This window comes from Triticum aestivum, chromosome 6D (genome assembly GCF_018294505.1).
Source record: "Triticum aestivum cultivar Chinese Spring chromosome 6D, IWGSC CS RefSeq v2.1, whole genome shotgun sequence".
In the NCBI taxonomy this organism is placed as follows: Eukaryota; Viridiplantae; Streptophyta; class Magnoliopsida; order Poales; family Poaceae; genus Triticum; species Triticum aestivum.
The window spans coordinates 267,709,604-267,731,376 of record NC_057811.1 but is presented as its reverse complement, the minus strand read 5'-3'; positions in this window follow the sequence as shown (position 1 = coordinate 267,731,376).

Below are 21,773 nucleotides of genomic sequence, written 5' to 3'. Positions count from 1 at the left end.
ACCTCTCCTCGTAGTTGAGGGATAAATCTTGGTTTTCTCGTCTTTCAAGTTCCTCATAGTGACCAGCAGATATAAATCCCAAGTGACTCAAAGAATAGAGCTATGCTCCCCGGCAACGGCGCTAGAAAATAGTCTTGATAACCCACAAGTATAGGGGATCGCAACAGTTTTCGAGGGTAGAGTATTCAACCCAAATTTATTGATTCGACACACGGGGGCCAAAGAATATTCTCAAGTATTAGCAGTTGAGTTGTCAATTCAACCACACCTGGAAAACTTAATATCTGCAGCAAAGTATTTAGTAGCAAAGTAGTGTCACTACAAAAAAAAATACACTTCCGTGATGATACGTGTTTGTCACAGTAGGTCACGTTTTCTGTCATGCATGTACATCCATGACAAATTTATGACAGAATGAAGATAGCATACCTGTGCTGTCGTAGAAGTGTTCCATGACATTACCAAAATTATCATCACGGAAGTGTCCACTTCCATGACGATAAATCGTGAGTCATAGAAGTGCTTTCATCAAGGGTGACCGACACGTGGCATCCACCGTAACGGGACGCCGTTAAGCTATCGGGTCCGGTTTTGGATCCGATAACCCGCTAACAGCCATGACCAATGCCGATTTTCCACATGTAAAATTCTTGTTGGCTGACGGAACCACGCGTCAGCTCCGCGTTGGCACAGGTGTCACTCATCCAACGGTCGTGATGGGCCTATGATATGTTGACACGTGAACGGGCCCAAAAGTGGCCCATAAAGATTAAATGGGCCAGCCCAACTAAATGCCCACAAGATTTAGCGGACCACAATGGGCCGGCCCAGCTAAAGGCCCGCAAGATTTTGCAGACCATAATGGGCCGGCCCAGCTAAAGGCCCACAAGATTTAGCGGACCACAATGGGCCAACCCAGCTAAAGGCCCACAAGATTTTGCAGACCATAATGGGCCGGCCCAGCTAAAGGCCCAACATTCTAAGTTAAGGCCCGTACGGCTAGGGTCAAATCGGCCCGTCAACGGCCTGTCCTAAACTTGTCATCATCGCGGCCCATGGTCACTTCTGGCCCGTTAACAGTCCGCTAAGTATATGGGCCGAATTACGGCCCGGTGTATTTCTGGCCTGTTAAAGGTCCTGCTTCATTTGGGCCCATTTACAGGCCATTGAAACTTTCAGCCCATAAACGACCGTGAAGGATTTGGGTCATATTCGGCCATGTCTGACATTCGGCCTGTTGGAGGCCCACTATATATTTGGGCCACTTTCGGCCTGTTGTGATTTTTGGCCTGTAACGTCGGACGAAATCCATGGGCCATATGTGGCCCAACGTCACATCGGGCCCATTAATGGCCCATATAAAAATGACAATAATCTAGCCCGACCGAACTTACGGCCTGTTAAAGGCCCGTGTATTAGGTCAGCGCATTTACGGCCCGTCCGAATTTCAGCCTGTGAAAGATCCGCATCGTAAATGGGCCACCATTTCGGCCTGCTAAGACCAGTGGGTTATTTGGCACAATCGGGGCCCAATCTCACTTTCGGTCTTTTAAAGGCCCATGTTTTTGGGCTCGAGATATTTACACCTGTAAACGGCCTATTGTTACTGAGGCCCAAATTATGTTTAGGCCTGTTAAAGGCCCACTATGGGCACAGGCCTACCAGAAAAATATGAAATCTTATGCTGATTTAGGCCCAGATATTTTTAGTGGGCTACATGCAATTTCGGCCCATAATCGTTTTTAGCCCAATTAGAATGGGCCCGACGAATGTTGGCATGTTGGGCTCCTACGAAACTTTCGGCCGAATACATTACTAAGATAAACCTACACTATACAAAAATAGCGTCGTAATTATTGCAGCCTTTGGCAGCATCATAAATGCTGTATCACAACAAAATAAATTCCAACCATACAACAAAAGGCATGTTGGCATAAAGTTTACAGCCCTTGCAGATAAAAGCACCATCAAATGTATAGAAGCACGGATCATTTGACCTGAGTGCTAATGTTTCAGGCTGTAGAATCTGATGGAGCAGCACGATCTTCACCTTTTTCCGCCATTGCTCTTGAACAATGAAGCGAATGTCTGATAGTCTGGTTTCAAAACCATTCATATCTTGACGACATTTGTCAACCACTATTCTTGTTTCCAAAACAATGTCCATTAGGGATTGGACTTGTGTCTCGAGCACAGATATATCACTCTGTCTAGCAGGAAGATTTTGTTCAGTAGGCGATTTGGACAAGGTTACCTTGACAACCAACCCAGAATTACGCAGGAAGGTGCTTTTTGCACTGTTAGTGGAGAGATACTGACGCACTGCAGCAAGAGGTGACATTGTGCCTGTGGTAGCCTCGTCACCTTCAGGTGGTTGTGGCTGTTCAATCATTTGTTCCATAGCTTTCTGAAAGTTTGAACTTGTAGATTAGTGTACTAGATAAGTTACTAATGAGACAAAAACAAACGAAGTAGGTTACACGTTTATACATAACTTATTTTGGTTAACTTCTGTAATACATTAGCATGTATTGTAGTGCCAACTACATAATAAAATCACTTTCGGAACATATGTCCATGTAGCATGCCTACTGTATTGTCTATTTCCTCACATTCATTGACATCTAAGGATAAAGAGACATGGTTTAAAGTAGGACGAACATAGTATGACATCATTCATATCATGGGCAAACAGATATAAAACAAACAGACTATTTTATCATTGTGTGCGCACGTGAACATAACAACTAGAATACAGATCAAGACCAAAAGAATATCCTTCATCTCTTTTAAACCATGTAAGGTGAAATGATACGTTAAGACAACTGTGTATAAAAGTGAACAGAGTAACTGACATTGGCTGCAAACCAAGTAGTTAAATGAACACATTGTTGGAAATATGCCCTAGAGGCAATAATAAATAGGTTATTATTATATTTCCTTGTTCATGATAATTGTTTATTATCCATGCTAGAATTGTATTGATAGGAAACTCAGATACATGTGTGGATACATAGACAACACCATGTCCCTAGTAAGCCTCTAGTTGACTAGCTCGTTGATCAATAGATGGTTACGGTTTCCTGACCATGGACATTGGATGTCGTTGATAACAGGATCACATCATTAGGAGAATGATGTGACGGACAAGACCCAATCCTAAGCCTAGCACAAGATCGTGTAGTTCGTTTGCTCAGAGCTTTTCTAATGTCAAGTATCATTTCCTTAGACCATGAGATTGTGCAACTCCCGGATACCGTAGGAATGCTTTGGGTGTACCAAACGTCACAACGTAACTGGGTGGCTATAAAGGTGCACTACAGGTATCACCGAAAGTGTCTGTTGGGTTGGCACGAATCGAGACTGGGATTTGTCACTCCGTGTAAACGGAGAGGTATCTCTGGGCCCACTCGGTAGGACATCATCATAATGTGCACAATGTGACCAAGGAGTTGATCACGGGATGATGTGAGTTACAGAACGAGTAAAGAGACTTGCCGGTAACGAGATTGAACAAGGTATAGGGATACCGACGATCGAATCTCGGGCAAGTAACATACCGATAGACAAAGGGAATTGAAAACGGGATTGATTGAATCCCCGACATCGTGGTTCATCCGATGAGATCATCGTGGAACATGTGGGAGCCAACATGGGTATCCAGATCCCGCTGTTGGTTATTGACCGGAGAACGTCTCGGTCATGTCTGCATGGTTCCCGAACCCGTAGGGTCTACACACTTAAGGTTCGATGACGCTAGGGTTATAGGGAAAGTATGTACGTGGTTACCGAATGTTGTGCGGAGTCCCGGATGAGATCCCGGACATCACGAGGAGTTCCGGAATGGTCCGGAGGTAAAGATTTATATATAGGAAGTATGGTTTTGGCCACCGGAAGTGTTCCGGGCATCACCGGTAGTGTACCGGGACCACCGGAGGGGTCCGGGGGTCCACCGGGAGGGGCCATGGGGCCCCGGAGGCATACATGGGCCAAGTGTGAGAAGGGACCAGCCCCTAGGTGGGCTGGGGCGCCTCCCCACCAAGGCCCATGCGCATGGAGAGAAGAGGGGGCAAACCCTAGGGCAGATGGGCCCTAAAGGCCCATGCCTCGTGCGCCTCCCTCTCCCCCCACTTGGCCGCCACCCAGATGGGGATTGGGGCTGCCGCCACCCCTAGGGAGGGAACCCTAGGTGGGGGCTCAGCCCTCCCTCTCCCCCTATATATAGTGGAGGCAAAGGGGCAGCCCAGACGGACGAAGTTGATCTTCCTCTTGGCGCAGCCCTATCCCTCTTCCTCCTCCTCTCCCGCGGTGCTTGGCGAAGCCCTGCGGGATTGCCACGCTCCTCCATCACCACCACGCCATCGTGCTGCTGCTGGATGGAGTCTTCCCCAACCTCTCCCTCTCTCCTTGATGGATCAAGGCGTGGGAGACGTCACCGGGCTGCACGTGTGTTGAACGCGGAGGCACCGTTCTTCGGTGCTTAGATCGGAATCAACCGCGATCTGAATCGCTACGAGTACGACTCCCTCATCCGCGTTCTTGCAACGCTTCCGCATCGCGATCTACAATGGTATGTAGATGGACTCCCCTTCCCCTCGTTGCTAGATTACTCCATAGATTGATCTTGGTGATGCGTAGAAAATTTTGAATTTCTGCTACGTTCCCCAACAGTGGCATCATGAGCTAGGTCTATGCGTAGTTTCTATGCACGAGTAGAACACAAAGCAGTTGTGGGCATAGATGTTGCCAATTCTTCTTGCCGCTACTAGTCTTATCTTGTTTCGGCGGCATTGTGGGATGAAGCGGCCCGGACCGACCTTACACGTACGCTTACGTGAGACAGGTTCCACCGACTGACATGCACCAGTTGCATAAGGTGGCTAGCGGGTGTCTGTCTCTCCCACTTTAGTCGGAATAGATTCGATGAAAAGGGTCCTTATGAAGGGTAAATAGAAATTGGCATATCACGTTGTGGTTTTACGTAGGTAAGAAACGTTCTTGCTAGAAACCTATACAAGCCACGAAAAAAACTTGCAACAACAATTAGAGGACGTCTAACTTGTTTTTGCAGCATGTGCTATGTGATGTGATATGGCCAGAAGATGTGATGAATGATATATGTGATGTATGAGATTGATCATATTCTTGTAATAGGAATCACGACTTGCATGTCGATGAGTACGACAACCGGCAGGAGCCATAGGAGTTGTCTTTATTTTTTGTATGACCTGCGTGTCATTGAATAACGCCATGTAAATTACTTTACTTTATTGCTAAGCGTGTTAGCCATAGAAGTAGAAGTAATCGTTGGCGTGACAACTTCATGAAGACACAATGATGGAGATCATGATGATGGAGATCATGGTGTCATGCCGGTGACAAAGATGATCATGGTGCCCCGAAGATGGAGATCAAAGGAGCAAAATGATATTGGCCATATCATGTCACTATTTGATTACATGTGATGTTTATCATGTTATGCATCTTATTTGCTTAGAACGACGGTAGTAAGTAAGATGATCCCTCACTAAAATTTCAAGAGACGTGTTCCCCCTAACTGTGCACCGTTGCGAAGGTTCGTTGTTTCGAAGCACCACGTGATGATCAGGTGTGATAGATTCTAACGTTCGAATACAACGGGTGTTGACGAGCCTAGCATGTACAGACATGGCCTCGGAACACATGCGAAACACTTAGGTTGACTTGACGAGCCTAGCATGTACAGACATAGCCTCGGAACACAAGAGACTGAAAGGTCGAGCATGAGTCGTATAGAAGATACGATCAACATGGAGATGTTCACCGATGATGACTAGTCCGTCTCACGTGATGATCGGACACGGCCTAGTTTGACTCGGATCATGTATCACTTAGATGACTAGAGGGATGTCTATCTGAGTGGGAGTTCATTAATCAGATGAACTTAATTATCATGAACATAGTCAAAAGATCTTTGCAAATTATGTCATACGCTTTAGTTCTACTGTTTAAGATACGTTCCTAGAGAAAATCTAGTTGAAAGTTGGTAGTAGCAATTATGCGGACTGGGTCCGTAAACTGAGGATTGTCCTCATTGCTGCACAGAAGGCTTATGTCCTTAATGCACCGCTCGGTGTGCTGGACCTCAGCGTCGTCTGTAGATGTTACGGAACATCTGACATACACGTTTTGATAACTACGTGATAGTTCAGTGCGTAATGCTAACGGTTTAGAATTGTGGCACGAGAGACGTTTTTGAAACATCGCAGAACATATGAGATGTTCCAAAGACTGAAATTGGGATTTCAGACTAGTGCCCACGTCAAGAGGTATGAGACCTCTGACAAATTTCTTAAGCCTGCAAACTAAGGGAGAAAAGCTCAATCGTTGAGCATGTGCTCAGATTGTCTGAGTACCACAATCGCTTGAATCCAGTGGGAGTTAATCTCCCAGATGAGATAGTGATGGTTCTCCATAGTCACTGCCACCAAGCTAGTAGAGCTTCGTGATGAACTATAACATATCAGGGATAGTTATGATGATCCTTGAGCTATTCGCGATGTTTGACACCGCGAAAGTAGAAATCAAGAAGGAGCATCAATTGTTGATGGTTAGTAAAACCACTAGTTTCTAGAAGGGAAAGGGCAAAAGGGATACTTCATGAAACAGCAAATCATTTGCTGCTCTAGTGAAGAATCCCAAGGTTGAACCCAAACCCGAGACTAAGTGCTTATGTAATGAGGGGAACGGTCACTGAAGCAGTACTACCCTAGATACTTGGTAGATGAGAAGGCAGGAAAGGTCGACTGAAGTATATTGGATATACGTTATATGAATGTGTACTTTACTAGTACTCCTAGCAGCACCAGGGTATTAGACACCGGTTCGGTTGCTAAGTGTTAGTAACTCGAAATAAAAGCTGCGGAATAAACGGAGACTAGCTAAAGGTGAGATGACGATATGTGTTGGAAGTGTTTCCAAGTTTGATGTGATCAAGCATCGCATGCTCCCTCTGCCATCGAGATTTGGTGTTTGCATTGAGCATGATTGGATTATGTTTATTGCAATACGGTTATTCATTTAAGAAGAATAATGGTTACTCTGTTTATTTGAATAATACCTTCAATGGTCTTGCACCTAAAATGAATCTCGATCGTAGTGATACACATGTTCATGCCAAAAGATATAAGATAGTAATGATAGTACCACATACTTGTGGCACTGCCACTTGAGTCATATTGGTATAGAACGCATGAAGAAGCTCCATGTAGATGGATCTTTGGACTCACTCATTTTTGAAAAGATTGAGACATGCGAACCATGTCTATTGGTATATATGCATGAAGAAACTCCATGTAGATGGATCGTTTGGACTCACTTGATTTTGAATCACCTGAGACATGCAAATCATACCACATGGGCAAGATGACTGAAAGGCCTCGTTTTCAGTAAGATGGAACAAGAGAGCAACTTATTGGAAGTAATACATTTTGATGTATGCGGACCAATGAGTGCTGAGGCATGCAGTGGATATCGTTATGTTCTTGCTTCACAGATGATTTGAGTAGATGCAGAGAATATTTACTTGATGAAACACAAGTCTGAATTATTGAAAGGTTCAAGTAATTTCAGAGTGAAGTTGGAGATTGTCATGACAAGAGGATAAAATGTCTATGATATGATCATAGAGATATCTGAGTTACGAGTTTGGCACACAATTAAGACATTGTGGAAAGTGTTTCACAATTAACACCGCCTGGAACACCATAGTGTGATGGTGTGTCCGAACATCATAACTGCACCCTAGTGGATATAGTGCATACCATGATGTTTCTTATCGAATTACCACTATCGTTTATGGGTTAGGCATTAGAGACAACCGCATTCACTTTAAAAGGGGCACCACGCAATTCCGTTGAGACGACACCGTTTAGAGAAACCTAAGTTGTCGTTTCTTAAAAGTTTGGGGCTGCGATGCTTATGTGAAAAAGTTTCAGGCTGATAAGCTCGAACCCAAAGCGGATAAATGCGTCTTCATAGAAAACCCAAAACAGTTGGGTATACCTCCTATTTCAGATCTGGAAGCAAAAGTAATTGTTTCTAGAAACGAGTCCTTTCTCGAGGAAAAGTTTCTCTCGAAAGAATTGAGTGGGAGGATGGTGGAGACTTGATAAGGTTATTGAACCGTCACTTCAACTAGTGTGTAGCAGGGCACAGGAAGTTGTTCCTGTGGCACCTACACCAATTGAAGTGGAAGCTTATGATAGTGATCATGAAACTTCGGATCAAGTCACTACCAAACCTCGTAGGAAGACGAGGATGCGTAATACTTCAGAGTAGTACGTGATCCTGTCTTGGAAGTCATGTTGTTGGACAACGATGAACCTATGAGCTATGGAGAAGCGATGGTGGCCCATATTCCGACAAATGGTTAGAAGCCATGAAATCCGAGAAAATGGATCTTTGAGAAGAAGACGGACGTGGACGATAATGTTACCATCTATGAAGCTCGACTTGTGGCAAAGAGTATTTCCACAAGTTCAAGGAGTTGACTACGATGAGATTTTCTCATCCGTAGCGATGCTTAAGTCCGTCGGAATCATGTTAGCATTAGTTGCATTTATGAAATCTGGCAGATGGACGTCAAAACAAGTTTCCTTACCAGTTTTCGTAAGGAAAGGTTGTATGTGATACAATCAGAAAGGTTTTGTCGATCCTAAGGATGCTAAAAGGTATGCTAGCTCCAGCGATCCTTCCATGGATTAGAGCAAGCATCTCGGAGTCAGAATATACGCTTTGATGGAGTGATCAAAGTTTTTGGGTTTATACAAAGTTTGTTAGAAACTTGCATTTACAATAAAGTGAGTGGGAGCGCTACAACATTTCTGATAAGTATATGTGAATGACATATTGTTGATCCGAAATGATGTAAAATTTCTGGAAAGCATAAAGGGTTGTTTGAAAGGAGTTTTTCAAAGGAAGACCTGGATAAAGCTGCTTACATATTGGGCATCAAGATCTATAGAGATAGATCAAGATGCCTGATGATACTTTCAAAGAACGCACACCTTGACATGATTTTGAAAGAGTTCAAAATAGATCAGCAAAGAAGGAGTTCTTGGCTGTGTTACAAGGTGTGAGTATTGAGTAAGACTCAAGACCTGACCAGAGCAGAAGAGAGAGAAAGGACGAAGGTCGTCCCCTATGCTTTAGACGTAGGCTCTACAGTATGCTATGCTGTGTACCGCACATGAAGTGTGCCTTGCCATGAGTTGGTCAAGGGGTACAATAGTGATCCGGGAATGGATCACATGACAGCGGTCGAACTTATCCTTAGTATCTAGTGGACTAAGGAATTTTCTCGATTATGGAGGTGAAAAGGAGTTCGTCGTAAAGGGTTACGTCGATGCGAACTTTGACACTAATCCGGATGACTCTGAGTAGTAAACTGGATTCGTATAGTAGAGCAATTATTTGAAATGGCTCCAAATAGCGCGTGGTAGCATCCACAAGATGACATAGATATTCGTAAAGCACACACGGATCTGAAAGGTTCAGACCCGTTGACTAATAACCTCTCTCACAAGCATAACATGATCAAACCAGAACTCATTGAGTGTTAATCACATAGTGATGTGAACTAGATTGTTGACTCTAGTAAACTCTTTGGATGTTGGTCACATGGTGATGTGACCTATGAGTGTTAATCACATGGTGATGTGGACTAGATTATTGACTCTAGTGCAAGTGGGAGACTGTTGGAAATATGCCCTAGAGGCAATAATAAATAGGTTATTATTATATTTCCTTGTTCATGATAATCGTTTATTATCCATGCTAGAATTGTATTGATAGGAAACTCAGATACATGTGTGGATACATAGACAACACCATGTCCCTAGTAAGCCTCTAGTTGACTAGCTCGTTGATCAATAGATGGTTACGGTTTCCTGACCATGGACATTGGATGTCGTTGATAACGGGATCACATCATTAGGAGAATGATGTGATGGACAAGACCCAATCCTAAGCCTAGCACAAGATCGTGTAGTTCGTTTGCTCAGAGCTTTTCTAATGTCAAGTATCATTTCCTTAGACCATGAGATTATGCAACTCCCGGATACCGTAGGAATGCTTTGGGTGTACCAAACGTCACAACGTAACTGGGTGGCTATAAAGGTGCACTACAGGTATCTCCGAAAGTGTCTGTTGGGTTGGCACGAATCGAGACTGGGATTTGTCACTCCGTGTAAACGGAGAGGTATCTCTGGGCCCACTCGGTAGGACATCATCATAATGTGCACAATGTGACCAAGGAGTTGATCATGGGATGATGTGAGTTACGGAACGAGTAAAGAGACTTGCCGGTAACGAGATTGAACAAGGTATAGGGATACCGACGATCGAATCTCGGGCAAGTAACATACCGATAGACAAAGGGAATTGAATACAGGATTGATTGAATCCCCGACATCGTGGTTCATCCGATGAGATCATCGTGGAACATGTGGGAGCCAACATGGGTATCCAGATCCCGCTGTTGGTTATTGACCGGAGAACGTCTCGGTCATGTCTGCATGGTTCCCGAACCCGTAGGATCTACACACTTAAGGTTCGATGACGCTAGGGTTATAGGAAAAGTATGTATGTGGTTACCGAATGTTGTTCGGAGTCCCGGATGAGATCCCGGACATCACGAGGAGTTCCGGAATGGTCCGGAGGTAAAGATTTATATATAGGAAGTATGGTTTTGGCCACCGGAAGTGTTCCGGGCATCACCGGTAGTGTACCGGGACCACCGGAGGGGTCCGAGGGTCCACCGGGAGGGGCCACGGGGCCCCGGAGGCATACATGGGCCAAGTGTGAGAAGGGAACAGCCCCTAGGTGGGCTGGGGCGCCTCCCCACCAAGGCCCATGCGCCTCTAGAGAAGAGGGGGCAAACCCTAGGGCAGATGGGCCCTAAAGGCCCATGCCTCGTGCGCCTCCCTCTCCCCCCACTTGGCCGCCACCCAGATGGGGATGGGGGCTGCCGCCACCCCTAGGGAGGGAACCCTAGGTGGGGGCGCAGCCCTCCCTCTCCCCCTATATATAGTGGAGGCAAAGGGGCAGCCCAGACGGACGAAGTTGATCTTCCTCTTGGCGCAGCCCTATCCCTCTTCCTCCTCCTCTCCCGCGGTGCTTGGCGAAGCCCTGCGGGATTGCCACGCTCCTCCATCACCACCACGGCGTCGTGCTGCTGCTGGATGGAGTCTTCCCCAACCTCTCCCTCTCTCCTTGCTGGATCAAGGCGTGGGAGACGTCACCGGGCTGCACGTGTGTTGAACGCGGAGGCACCGTTCTTCGGTGCTTAGATCGGAATCAGCCGCGATCTGAATCGCTACGAGTACGACTCCCTCATCCGCGTTCTTGCAACGCTTCCGCATCGCGGTCTACAATGGTATGTAGATGCACTCCCCTTCCCCTCGTTGCTAGATTACTCCATAGATTGATCTTGGTGATGCGTAGAAAATTTTGAATTTCTGCTACGTTCCCCAACACACACCACCGTACCAATCAGTTCAAAGGCAGGAGGAGTAAGGACTTACAACAGCGGCTTGAACTGGTGTGCTCATGCCCTTCATCTTGCTGGTGTGGCAATCCTTGAAGATTTGTACTGCATTCGGTTCAGGTTCTTTTTGGTCCGCACAGGCTTTCCTCTGTATTTGGAACAAGTCAATATAGATACGATAATATGGCACAGAAAAAAGAAGGAAGTAGCAGATATTTACAAGAGCCTCGCAGTGTGCAATATAGCTACGAGATCCTATTGTCTGTTGGAATTTCACTTTAGAACGTTTGGTCTTGTTCTTCAAACAGTTAGCCTAGAAGAAGATACACTTGTAAGGCACATACATAAATGCAAGTTCAATATGTGGTCTAATCAAATACATATAGCCTACCTGATACTTTGGATTAGACCAGTGTTTAACGAGGGATGTCCAGTCTTCATCTGTAATATATTCCACTTGAGATGTTTGGGAAATTTCATTGTTAGCCTTGCCTTCAAAGTGAGATTTTCTAAGGTGGTACCGATACTGTTGCAGAGCAGACTGAAAAACATGAGTGCATGCTTGTTTAGTGGCATCATCTTTCGGATCCAACTTGAACCTCATCTGTTGAAAAAAGAATGTGAGTCTTATTAGGAGGAAGCTAGAAAGTATGGGACAGAGCAAGACAATATTACTAATTGCGATGAATAACATTACTTACGGATAAATGGTCAAGGAAGGTGTTAAACTGGGTATTGTCTTTCTCATTGTACTGGATCCACGTTGGGAGGATACGTGCATGACACCTAATGGCGACGGCTGCCTCTGATACTAACTTGGCTGACTCTGTAGCATCATGTGGCCTTTTTAAACCTGCCTCAAAATGGATCTCCATTCTTCCTCCTTTAGATTTTGTTAATCTGTCAAGCATTATCCCTGATGTCTGTTTCCGCTTGCGTCGTGGTGCTTGTTCAACAACGAATATGGAAAGTGTTAGTGTGCATCAAACTGTGAGAGTACATATAAAGGAGCATGCAACTGCAACTTGACTCGGTCAGGTACCATCTTGGTGTTGATGCTCATGAGGTTCATCTGATCTTGCCAAGTCATGTTGTGTCAGCAGTGCTTCGGAAGTAGTGTTAGGTGTGAAGACAGCTTGGGAACTGGCCAGTTCCGGAGCAAACGAACGAGTAACTCGTTGAGATGCCGGTACAGTTGAAGCGGATGCTACAGCTGGTGGAGCAGGTGATACTGTGTTTGTAGATTTAGCCGGTGGACTTGGACCTTCTACTGCACTATAAGTACCAGCAAAATCTGGACGGCAGATACTTTTCCGTTTCACCCGACGAGTAACACCACTCCCTACTATATTATTTTCCTTGCTCTTTTTTGACTTTGCCATGTCAAGCCGTACCCACAACACAAAAGAATAAAATCGCTCTTCAGAACTCATTGATGCATGATACAGACAAGCAATACTTTGATGTAAGACAACCGTATGAGGATGGAATATGTAAGAAAAACAGGACGGCATGACATATTCACAGCTACAATGTGTAAACTAAGCAGAAGGATTTTCAAGAAAATAGAAGTAATGCAAGCTAGACACCATATGAAAGATGCAACCAATATTACTCCGCCAAGTTAAAAGTGTCTTGTCATAAGTGGTAGTTCGAAAAATTAGAAGCAGTACAACATAGAAATCAATGCAAGATGCAACCACTATCAAACTGCCATGTTAAAAGTGTCCAATCATGAGTGACTGATGCGGGATACACAACAGCAGTACTTTGATGTAAGACATGGTATGATAGATAGATGTAGTGTATTCTAGACACAGAACGCCATGTCATATGCACATGTATAATGTATGAACTCAGCAGGTGCAATTTAATTAAAATAGAAGAAATACAGGCTAGACAACATATGCAACATGAAATTTATTATCACACTATCAACTTAGAGCAAGCACCTGCGATGGTGGAGTACGGGAGATGAACTCATCATGTAGACTTGGGACTTCAACTTCATTAGCAGTAGCAGTGGCAAATCTAGAGAGTCTCTGTTTGCGTCGGTGCGGAGGACCACCAACATCCCCTAACTTACTCTTTTCCTTCCTATTTTCTGATATTGCCTTATGAAGTCAAAACCACAAGAAGATGAATAAAATTAGCTCTGCATAACTGGTTGATGCATGATACAGACGAACACTACTTTGATGTAAGGCAAGCGCAGGATAGGAGGATGGAATATATACACAAAAAAGACAGTGTTTCATATTCACACGTACGATAGGAGGATGGAATATGTATGAAAAAATAGTAAGCGGAAGGCATTTCAACAAAATTAGAACAAATGAAAGCTAGGCACCATATGAACATGCAACCAATATCACTCTATCAGGTAAAAAGTGTCTCGTCATAGGTGCCATTTCAAGAAATTAGAAGCAGTACAAGCTAGAAGACAATGCAAGATGCAACCTACATCACAGTCCCAAGTTAAATGTGTCTTATGGGTAAGTGATCGTTGCAGGTATAAGTTGTAAGCTACGCAGATGCAATTCAATATAATCAGAAGCAATACAAACTAGACATCATACGGAAAACGCAACCACATATAACAGTTCCAAGTTAGAGCAAGCACCTGTAATGGTGGAGTAGGGGAGATGTGCTCATCATGTACACGTATGTTCTAGAAACAGGAACACGTGTCATATTCACAGGCATTATGTGTAAAGTAAGCAGATGCAATTCAACAAAGTTAGAAGCAATACAAGCTAGACATCATACGCAACATGCAACCACATATAATAGTGCCAAGTTAGAGCAAGCACCTGTGATGGTGGAGTAGGGGAGATGTGCTCATCATGTACACGTATGTTCTAGAAACAGGAACACGTGTCATATTCATAGGCATTACGTGTGAAGTAAGTAGATGCAATTCAACAAAGTTAGAAGAAATACAAGCTAGACATCATACGCAACATGCAACCACATATAATAGTGCCAAGTTAGAGCAAGCACATGTGATAGTGGAGTAGGGGAGATGTGCTCATCATCTACACAGCTACGTTGACTGTCTAGCCTTGTGTTGTCTTGCGAATCTTGTTGGGAGGATGGCGGAGTAGAATATGTAGAGAACCTCCGTTTCAGTTGCTCGGAAGGACCACCATCATCGAATGCCTTGCCAATTTCCTTCAGCTTTATTGATTTTGCATTGTGAGGTCAAACCGACAATAAAAAGGAATATAATTCACTCTTCAGAACTCATTCATGCATGATACTGACGAACACTACTCTGATGAAAGGCAAAGTCATGATACGAGGATGGAATATGTACGAAAAAATGGAAGGCTTGACATATTCACACCTATGATGTGGTAACTAAGTAGAAGGCACTTCAACAAATTAGAAGCACTGCAAACTAGACACCATATGAAAGGTGCAATCAATATCACTCTGCCAAGTTAAAACTGTCTCGTCATAGGTGGCGTTCATCAAACTAGAAGCAATACATGCTAGAAATCATATTTAAGGCGCAAACCAATATCACACTGCCAACTTAAAGGTGTTCCATCATAAGTAACTGATGCAGGATACACAAGAAGAGTAGTTTCATGTAAGAACATGGTGTGATTGACAGATATAGTATGTACCAAAAACAGGAAAGCGCGTCATATTCACACGTATCATGTGTAAGCTAAGCTGATGCAGTTTACACTAATTAGGAGCAATACAGCTAGACACCATATGCAACATGAAACCAGATATCACACTGCCAAGTTAGAGCAAGCACCTTGGATGGTGGAGTAGGGGAGCGGAGACTTGGACCTTGTAATGCACTATCGGTACAAGGAGAATCGGTACAGATGCTCCGTTTACGTTGCTGCAGAGGACCACCATCATCGCCTTCCTTACTCTTTTCCTTCCTCTTTCTTGATTTTGCCTTGTCAAGTCAAACCCACAAGAAAATGGAATAAAATTTGCTCTTCAGAACTCATTGATGCATGATACTGACGAACACTACTCTGATGAAAGGCAACCGCATGATAGGAGGATGGAATATGTACGAAAAAATGGACGGCTTGACATATTCACACCTATGATGTGGTAACTAAGCAGAAGACACTTCAACAAATTAGAAGCACTGCAAACTAGACACAATATGAAAGGTGCAATCTGCCAAGTTAAAACTGTCTCGTCATAGGTGGCGTTCATCAAACTAGAAGCAATACATGCTAGATATCATATTCAAGACGCAAACCAATATCACACTGCCAACTTAAAGGTGTTCCATCATAAGTGACTGATGCAGGATACACAAGAAGAGTAGTTTCATGTAAGAACATGGTGTGATTGACAGATATAGCATGTACCAAAACAGGAAAGCGTGTCATATTCACACGTATCATGTGTAAGCTAAGCAGATGCAGTTTACACTAATTAGGAGCAATACAAGCTAGACACCATATGCAACATGCAACCAGATATCACACTGCCAAGTTAGAGCAAGCACCTTGGGTGGTGGAGTAGGGGAGCGGAGACTTGGACCTTGTAATGCACTATCAGTACAAGGAGAATCAGTACATATGCTCTCTTTGCGTTGCTGCAGAGGACCACCATCATCGCCTTCCTTACTCTTTTCCTTCCTCTTTCTTGATTTTGCCTTATCAAGTCAAACCCACAAGAAAAAGGAATAAAATTTGCTCTTCAGAACTCATTGATGCATGATACTGACGAACACTACTTTCATGTAAGGCAACCGCATGATAGGAGGATGGAATATGTATGAAAAGCAGGACGGCGTGACATATTGACGTGTATGATGTATAAAGTGTAAACTAAGCACAAGGTGCTTGAACTTGTTAGAATCAATACAAGCTAGAAACCATATGAAAGATGAAACCAATATCACTCTGCCAAATTAAAAGGGTGCCCTAACAAATATATTTGACCAAATTAGAAGCAAAACATGGCAACAGGCTAGAAATAATATGCAATATGCAACGAATAAAGGTGACTCATCGTAAGTGATTGATGCAGGATACAGAAGAGAGGTAGTTTCATGTAAGAACAAGGTTAACACATATATGTAGTGTGTACCAAAAATAGGAAGGCATGTCATATTCACAGGTATAATGTGTAAACTAAGAAAATGCAATTTACCCTAATTAGAAGCATTACAAGCTAGACACCGTATGCAACATGCAACCACATATCACACTGCGAAGTTAGAGCAAGCACCTGTGATGGTGGTGTGGGGGAATTGCGGTCATCAACTAGAGAGCTACGTTGACTATCTTCATTTAGCCTTGCTGTTTCTTGAGAATCATGTGGGGAGGATGACACTGCACTCTTTAAACGAGTATGGCGTCTCACAGTAACCCACTCAGGTGACTGTCTCATCATAAGTGATTGATGAGGGATACAAAAGAGCATTAGTTTGATGTACGAACATGGTTAATAGACATATGTAGTATGTATCAAAAACAGGAAGGCATGTCATTATCAAAGGTATAATGTGTAAAGTAAGCAGATGCAATTTAACCAAATTGGAAGCAATACAAGCTAGACACCATATGCAACATGCAACCACATTTGACATCCCGAAGTTAAAGCAAGCACCTGGAATGGTTGTGTGTGGCAATTGAGATCATCAACTGCACAACTACATTTACTGTCTCCAACTGCTGACACTGCATCCTTTAGAGCGCTGAAAAGCTTAGTGCTTATCTTCGAATTACATTGGAGCGACATGTCTTTTCTTTTCAGCATTCATTAACACTGCGTCAGAGTCTAAAATACCCATGCATAAAAAAACAATACTGTGAGTATGGGTGAAGTGTGTGCACAATTAGTAAAGTGTAAAGGTAGTAGATAGCAGGTCAGTGAGAAATAAATGACGGGAGACATATGATAGCTCTACAACATGCATGGCACACTAAATAACTACAGGATTCTATGAAAATAACATTCGACTGAAAACAAATAGGTCAGTCCATTTTTTCTGCACCGTCCGATGTACAAAGAATGGGAAGATCGCCTTCATCTACCTCCGGCCAGTCAGTGTTGACGATCTTCCTCGAAACGGTAGCGACCACCGGCCCAGTCCCCTGCCTGCGCCCTCCCCTCGACCTCACCGCACCGCCGTGCTTGGCACCACTCCCCAGCCATCCACTCAAGCCCCGCCGACCTCCAGATCAGGCGCAAGCAGCTCCTGCGCCCCACACCCCTATGATAGACACCGATGCGCCGCTTCCCCGGCGAACAGGCGGACTAGGTGCTCCGCGCGCCTAAGCGGGTACTACTTCTTTTAATTGCGGTTCGACTGACCCTGAATTGAAATCCAGGCGGGCTACTAACCTCTAGCAAAGGTGAAATAGTAAAGGGAGGAAACCTTGTACATTTAGTATCACGAAGAAGATGCAGTAAGAAGCGCTCAACTAGTTTCTTTCGTGGGATGAATACGGTGTGAGCAGAGACGTAAGGTTTGCACGAATAAGGGAAGATGAGTAGCTCTTTCTGCTGGCAGTGCTGTGTCCTCCTTCTGTTTTTCCAACGATCTTCTTGTGGTTCGCTGGAAACGAGAAGTTGTGGAGGATGGTGCAGCCTTGGACGAACCCATGGCCAAGTTGTTGAGTGTGGTGCGGTGGCCGTCTGTCGGCGGCTGGGAAGCAGATCCGAGGCGGCGAACGACGGCGTAGCGGGAACAGCTCCGGTGCGGTGGACGGTTGCGACAATGAGGCACAGGATGGCGTGGTCAGAGTAGTTCTGGTACGGCGCACGTCGGTGTCGGCGTCATGGAGGCAGCTCTACCTCGGCTTCAGCTGCTAAGTCCTTGAGGGCGTTGCGGTTGCAATTGCGTCGGACGACGACGTCGGGGTATCGGCTCCGACGTGATGGAGGAGGGCGGCGCTGGATTGGGTGCTATGGGGTGGAGGACGGAGGAGGCTAGGGTTTCGCGGCTGGTGGAGAGGGCGTTTTGGCGCCCACGGAGTACGAATGGGGAAACGGAGGGAGGCTGGGAACTAAGGGGGAACAATGTTTCGGTTTGGGACGCGCTTGTTTGAAATTTGGGGAAAGTTGCAAACTTTGCCCCCATCTAAAATTTTGGACATATTGCGGGTTGGGGGTAGGACAGTAATCTCAGGTGTCCCAAATGTGGGCGGGATAGATTTCGGCCGAGCGCATGGGTGTTCAGGCGCCCACGGCGTATGAATGCTTCTCGGAGGAGGTTGAGACTAGCGTCTTGGTGAAGTTACAAACCTACCCCGGTTTAGACCTTTGGACATCGGGCCGATAGGCTACACGGGCCAGAGTCAGGACAGTAATTTCCTACCACCAAACATTAGTCTCGCGCGGTTTCGGGTGACTAGAGGCCTATTTGGCGCTTCGTTCAATATTTGGGAGCACAAGCATTAACGTTTTCGGTTCTCTTGAATTGAACATTCAGGATTTGTCAAACTTCACAAATCTTTACTCTTGAAAATCCTAAAGCTATGATTATTTTGGAATGGAGGTGTACATTTGAATATACATTGTACACGAGTATATATTAAAAAATATGCAACTTACCTCAGTTCATGCATGGTTCCAGATATAATCTCCTTGGTTGCAAAAAAAAAAAAGTTAGACATGCGTATGAATATATATAGTATGTTCAAATGCACAACAAAGATTGATGCCCCCTTTTTACAAATGCCATTATCTTGGGTTCAAATAGATGAATGCACTTCCTATGAATTCGAATCTTTGAAACCCCCTTTATGTTGAATTCGACATGTATTCTATTTCGTAGCTAGCAATTTGGAATGTATCCATGCAAGTGACAAATGTATAAAGTGCTTCACACTAACAACATGGAGTGCACTAATTATTGTTTATATATGAATTAAAAAAGCATCCATTGCCTGTATTTCAAACCGCTCTCACTCTATGGATCGATAATATGAAATAAACACATGCACATGCTAGAATTCAATAGAGTATGGGTGTCTGATAGACCGATTTTCATCCATACGCAATTTGCAAAATTCATTATCTCATCCAAAAATAATAATGCCATTTATATTTAATTTAATGCATAGAACCACCTTTTACACGTAGATGCATTATGCCTCTGCCCGTTCTCACAAACGCGCTATATATCTCTCTATCTACCACATAAGTGCACACACTTTATATGCATCGGCATTTCTCTTTCACACATGCTCACAATCTCTCTCAAGGTGTCGGGGAGTCTCACGCACATGCTCTCTCTGTATATCTCTCTCTCTCTCTTTCTGACTACTATGTACCACTCTTTTCACTAATCTCAGTTGGAAAACACTATTTCTCTCACATGAATATATACACACGCACGGTCTCTACTAGCCCTCTATAGGCACATATATGTGCCTATGTGTCTCCCGCACGCACATTATCTTTAGGCCTCTCTCGCACACATTGCCCCCCCCCCCAGACACACCTCTCTCTTAGTAGTTGGCAGATAAGATTCCATCATATCATTCGGTAGGATATCCCTGACTGTTAGGCTGGATGGTAATACGAGGCAAAGTTTTACCCTAGTTTGGTCCCTTGCAGTTGAGGAAAAAGCCTACCCCTGGTACTGTATATTAGTGATAGGGGTGTGTACAAAGTACACGTGAATACCAGGCATTGTGCGTGTGTGTATACTATCGACGAACTAGCCCCCAAGCTTCTATAACATACTCGGGGCCTAGGGTTACAAATCATATATAGTCGGCTTATCACCAGTGGGGATAGAGTCCTCCGCGACTCTGGTAGCTAGCTTCATGTTGTACGCCGAGTCCTCCACATGGGTCTTCATATAACGCGTCTCGATCCAACCTATGTGGCGTAGGATGGAACCGAGCCATGAGTCCTCATGTTGACCCACCACAACTAGAAATGATGTGCCCACCACACCACACACGCAATCGGCCACTAAGAAAATGAGCATATACAATAGTACAATGTTATACATGGAAGTTAATTCCATGGTGCATCCAAAAATATTTGTTCTGCATTGTGAATGTTTATATATTCTCCTAAAATATTAGTCACGGGAAAGAGAAACGAAGGGCATATCTCTCCTTGTCTCCACCGGACATCCCCTCTTTCTACACCACTTTCACGTACGCACACAAACTATCTCTCGGCCCTCTAAAAGTATGCATGCCCACGACACATTCACGCATGACGGTCACTGTATTTCAAGCTAAAGCACTATACGGTCACTGGAGTTCAGAATATGCTCATTATGGTCACCGTATACATTCTTGTGGTGATCATACGGTATCTAGCTCACGATACGTCTCCGTATTTTCTTGATGACACTGACGGACTTTGCATTTGATGCGTGCTCCGTATTTTGTTGACGACACTTACGGTCATTGTATTTGAAGCGAAAGCACGATATGGTCACTGGACTTCAGAATAAGCTCATCACGGTCACCACATACATTTTGTCGTGCTAACCAACATGTGGTTGGATGGTTACGAGGACAGTGGTTTCTCGAGCCCACCAGGGTTAAAGTCCCGGTGCTCGCATTTATCCTGGGTTAATTTCAGTATTTTCCGGCGATGTGTGTTCAATGGGAGGAGACGTTCCACTCGACTACGAGTCACCTACGGTGACTTCGTAAAATCTCAAGATCATATGCTGGCTCACTCTCTCGCAGGTGCTCATAGGGGTAGGGTCTGCGTGTGTGCACTTATAGCGGTGAGTGCTTGCGCGTACATATGAGCCCTTGCGTCTGTACCATGTTAAAAAAATACATGTCATGATTATACGATCACTGGCTCACCCGTACAACTCCGTATTTTGTTTATGACACAATCAATTGACCAGTCAAACGTTCACGTGGCGCAACTAGTGTTGCACCATCGGGGCGCGTAACCGTGGGGCCCACCTGTCAGCCCGTATATGAAAGAAAGAAATGGTAGTTTGAGTTTGTACTGTGTTGATAAAATACATTTTAGGGTGATCATACGGTCACTGGCTCACCATACAGCTCCGTAATTTGTTGATGACACGATCAATTGACTAGTCAAACGGTCCACATTCAGCAGCGCACATTACCATAGGGCCCACCCATCAGCGCGTATATGAAGGACAGAAATGGTAATAAATTAGTGGTCGGTGGGTAAACAAAGTCGTGAGACCTCTGGTTGGCAGTCGCCGGCGGTGGGGGCGCGTTGATTGGGCGGTGGGGTGGGGATCGCCGGAGAAAAAGCTCGGCGCGGGGGGCCTAGAGGGATGGCC